General features: G+C 42.4%; 1 pseudogene across 1 annotated transcript; it reads right to left on the bottom strand.

The window, feature by feature from the left end:
* Positions 1-2,485: 2,485 nt before the first annotated feature.
* Positions 2,486-2,712, bottom strand: LOC308526395 (large ribosomal subunit protein P1-like; annotated as a pseudogene). The gene has a single exon. The product of its transcript is annotated as a large ribosomal subunit protein P1-like (transcript).
* Positions 2,713-4,795: the final 2,083 nt, after the last annotated feature.

Below are 4,795 nucleotides of genomic sequence, written 5' to 3'. Positions count from 1 at the left end.
GAAAGCAGGTATCTGGTTTGTTTGTGTTCTATAATCGAAACAATGTATAACTCCAGCTCTGAGATCCTGGCCGGCTGAAAGCAGGTTTCTGGGGTTTTGTTTAGCTTCTATATTTGTTACAATGTTTCTTAAACTGCAAGCTCAGAGGCCGGCAAGGCAGGCGGGGAATGTTGGAGTCCTCTGTCACTGAAGCAAGCAAGCCTCATGTTAGCTTCCAGCTGCCTGGCTGCTGGCCGCCATCTTGGCTGGCAGTTAATTTGCATATCGCCCTGATTAGCCAATGGAAAGGGTAGCGGTCGTATGCTAATTACCATGTTTCTCTTTTATTAGATAGGATGAATGGGTTAGCAACGAGATAACGAAGGAATCAAAAACTTCCTGGAAACAAATGAAAATGAACACACAACAATCCAAAATCTCTGGGACACAGCAAAAGCAGTCCTGAGAGGAAAGTTCATAGCACTACAGGCATACCTCAAAATTTACAGGGAACTCATACACCACAGAAATACAAAGGATTATAATCAAATACTATGAAGAACTATTTACCAACAGCTGGGCAATGTGGGTAAAATAGACAAAATCCTAGAAAAATGCAATCTCCCAAAACTGAATCAAGAAGAATAAAAAACCTGAATGGGCCAATAACAACTGATGAAACAGAAGCAGTAATGAAAAACTTCCCCCAAAACAAAGCCCAGGTCTGGACGGCTTCACAGGGGAGTTTTACCGAACATTCAAAGAAGAACTAACACTTATACTCCTCAAACAATTTCAGAAAATCCAAGAGGAAAGAACAATTCCAACTCTTTTTATGAGGCCAGCATTATCCTAATTCCAAAACCAGATAAAGACACTACAGAGAAAGAGAATTACAGGCCAATATCCCTGATGAACATAGATGCTAAAATCCTTAACAAAATATTAGCAAATTGTGCATCCAGCAATATATTAAAAGGATCATACATCATGATCAAGTGGGATTTATTCTAGAGATGCAAGGCTGGTACATTATTTGCAAATCAATAAACGTGATACATCGCATAAACAAATTGAAAGACAAAAATTACATGATCATATCAATAGATGCAGAGAAAGCATTTGACAGAATCCAACACCCATTTTTGATAAAAACTCTCAGCAAAGTGGGAATAGAGGGAGCATATCACAACATGATAAAGCCCATATGTGACAAACGTACAGGCAACATCATACTCAATGGGCAATACCTAAAAACCATTGCCCCTAAGAACAGAAACAGAACAGGGATGCCCACTTTCACCACTCCTGTTTGACATAGTACTGGAAGTGCTAGCCATAGTGATCAGACAAGAAAAGGAAATAAAAGGCATCCAAATTGGAAAAGAAGAAGTAAAACTGTCATTAATCGAAGATGAGATGATATTGTACAGAGAAAACCCCAAAAACCCATCAAAAAACTACTATACTTAATAAATGAATTCAGCATGTAGCAGGGTACAGAATTAAGAACAGAAATCTATGGCTTTTTTATACACCAACAATGAACTCACAGAAAGAGAAATTAAAAAAACAATCCCATTTACCATTGCAACAAAAAAACTAAGATACCTAGGAATAAACTTAACTAAGGAGGTAAAAGACCTGTACTTGGAGAACTACAGGACATTGAAAAAAGGGATAGAGGAAGACATAAACAACTGGAAGAACATACCATGTTCATGGATTGGTAGAATCAACATTAAAATGTCCATACTACCTTAAAGCAATCTATAGATTCAATGCAATCCCCATTAAGATACCTACGGCATATTTCACTGACCTAGAACAAACTCTCCAAAAATTCATATGGGATAAAAAAAAGATCAAGAATAGCTGCAGCAATCTTGAGAAAGAAGAACAAAGTTGGAGGGATCACAACACCAGATCTCAAACTATATTACAAAACCACTGTGCTCAGAACTGCCTGGTACTGGCACAAGAACAGACATATGGACCAATGGAACTGAACAGAGAACCCAGAAATTGACTCAAGCCATTATGCTCAATTAATATTTAATAAAGGAGGCGTGAGCATACAATGGAGTCAATTTATCTCTTCAATAAATGGTGTTGGGAAAACTGGACAGATACTTGCAAATAAAAATGAAACTAGACCACCAACTTACACCATACCCAAAAATAAACTCAAAATGGATAAAAGACTTAAATGTAAGACAGGAACCCATAAAAATCTAAGAGGAACCCACAGAGAGCAAAATATCAGACATATGTCAAGCAATACCTTTACTGACACAGCTCCTAGGGAAATGCAAACTAAGGAGAAAATACACAAATGGGATTACATCCAAGTAAAAAGCTTCTGCACAGCAAAAGAAACCATCAACAAAACAGAAGAAAGCCCAGTGCATGGGAGGACATATTTGCTAATGTTATTGTTGATAAAGTTTGTTTTGTTTTTGCAATAGAGGTCAGCTTTTATTGAATGTGTTACAAAAGAGCTAGTTTAGTGAAAAAGACCAAAGCCCATGTCATCATCAGACTCCTCAGATTCTTCTTTCTTTGCTTCTACTTTCTTCTCCTCAGCTTTGCAAACAAGCCTGGCCAGACAGCTTCAACATTTACACCAGCTGCTGTAATGAGGGCATTGATCTTATGCTCAGTCACCAACACTTCATCCATGTGCAGGATCAGGGCTGAGTAGAGGCAGTCGAGCTCTGAGACTGTGGCCATCGTGAGGGTGAGTGCTTGGCCAGTGCTGCCTGGAGCGGGGCTAGTCGCTGGATAAAGTGAGGGCCTCACCCCAACGTGGCCTTAGCTTCCTCGGAAGAACCGAGCACCTTACTGGCAGCTGGGGAAAGGGGCTTCGGTAAAGGTTTAATGTCCAAAATTTACAGGGAACTCATACAACTTAAGGAAAGGAAGATAAACAATCCAATCAAAAAATGGGCAAAGGACCTACATAGACACTTTTTGAAAGAGAATACACACAAGGCCAGGAGACATATGAAAAAATGCTCAAAGTCACTAATCATCCAAGAAATGCAAATCAAAATGACAATGAGGTACCCCCCACACCTGTCAGAATGGCTACCATCAACAAATCAACAAAGGACAAGTGCTGGCGAGGATGCTGAGAAAAAGGACCCCTCTTGCACCGCTGGTGGGAGTGCAGACTGGTGCAATCACTGTGGAAAACAGTATGGAGTTTCCTCAAAAAATTAAAAATGGAACTCCCATTTGACCCAGTAATCCCACTTCTAGGACTATAAGAAATCTGAAATGCCAGTCAGAAAGGATTATATGCACTCCTATGTTCATAGCAGCACAATTTACAATAGCTAAGATTTAGAAACAGCCCAAGTGCCCATCAGCAGATGAGTGGATTAAAAAAACATAGTACATTTACACAATGGAACACTACGCTTCAGTAAAAAAGAAGGAAGTCTTATCATTTGCAGCAGCATGGATGGGCCTGGAGAGCATTATGCTAAGGGAAATAAGCCAGTTGGAGAAAGATAAATATCACATGATCACACTCATTTGTGGAATATAGTGAACAACATAGACTGATGAACAAACATAGAGCCAGGGATAAAAAGTATTTTAGAAAATAATAGAAGTAATCCTATTATTTGCAGGTTTTTATTATTTCCTACAACTTTTGTGATAGTATACTATGTTAGTACAGCTTTGGTAATATTATTATATTTAAAACTTTTTTCCTTGAAATATTAATGTTTATTGCATATAATATTATTATATTTAAATTAATATTCATTAAATATTAATGTGTATTTCATGTAACATTTTAAAAAGAAGAAAAAAAAGAAAGAGCTTCCTGGCCAGGACCAGCCCCCTATGCCCACCCTTCTCACGTTGCAGTACCACCAGGTTCCAAGAGGGGGCGGGAAACAGGGAAAGACAGGACTAGGATCCAGGCCAGGCTCTGGGCTCCAGAGGAGCGGGGATATGGATCACTATGATGGGCATATCTCCCCAGTTCCCAGGGCCAGTTGTGCTGAGAATTTAGGGCTTAGTTTGGTCACTCTCTGCCCCAAAAGGCCAATCCTGGTCACCCCAACTCACACCCCAGGTCACCCACCTCCAGATAATCCTCCATCCTGGGGTCCAGCATCTTCAGATCAGTCAGAAATTTTCCGAGGAAGAGAACACACTGGGCAAACAGGGTGAGTGTGGGATGAGCCCCTGCTCTCGGGTGCACCACAGACCCTCCCCTGAAAGCCTCCCACCCTCAGCCTCCTGGCCACCCCAGGGTTCCCAAGTGGATCAGCCCAGGACCCTTAGGGCCTCCACTCAATCGCCTCCTCCCTCACTCTCCAGGAACTCCTCCTAATCACCTCCCAGGACCTCCTTTTGGAAAATCACAGGGTCAGCGGTCCTGGGCCAGACCCACCCCATGTCCAGCCTGCAGGCACCTCCCCCAGGCCTTCCTCTTGGTCATTTCTCAGGGAGGGCTTCAGGGTCTGTGGGCACAGGAGGTGGGGCTGGAGGAGGAAGGCCTCCCTCTCTTGACTTGGAGGCCTCCAGCTGGGAGGACAGAGCCCCCCTCCACTGACCCTGGAGTACCTTCCAGACAGGCTCACTCACCTTCTTCTGCAGCCTCTTCTTGGATCCTCAGATGTTCAGCATCAGAGTGGCAAACCTGGAGAGCTGCTTCCAACCGGGTAGCGGTCAGGCTCATTGAGGTCATGCTCACCTCACTGCATTTTTTCCACCAACCCTGACCTCACACCCTGGCCCTCTGACCCAAGTCAGCTGGTACCAGTGCCACCCGACTCCAGCATGCTCTGCT

Source organism: Myotis nattereri (assembly GCF_964212035.1).
Source record: "Myotis nattereri genome assembly, chromosome: 10".
Taxonomy (NCBI): Eukaryota; Metazoa; Chordata; class Mammalia; order Chiroptera; family Vespertilionidae; genus Myotis; species Myotis nattereri.
Note: the sequence above shows the minus strand (reverse complement) of the source record. Positions and strands in the feature narration are given on the sequence as shown.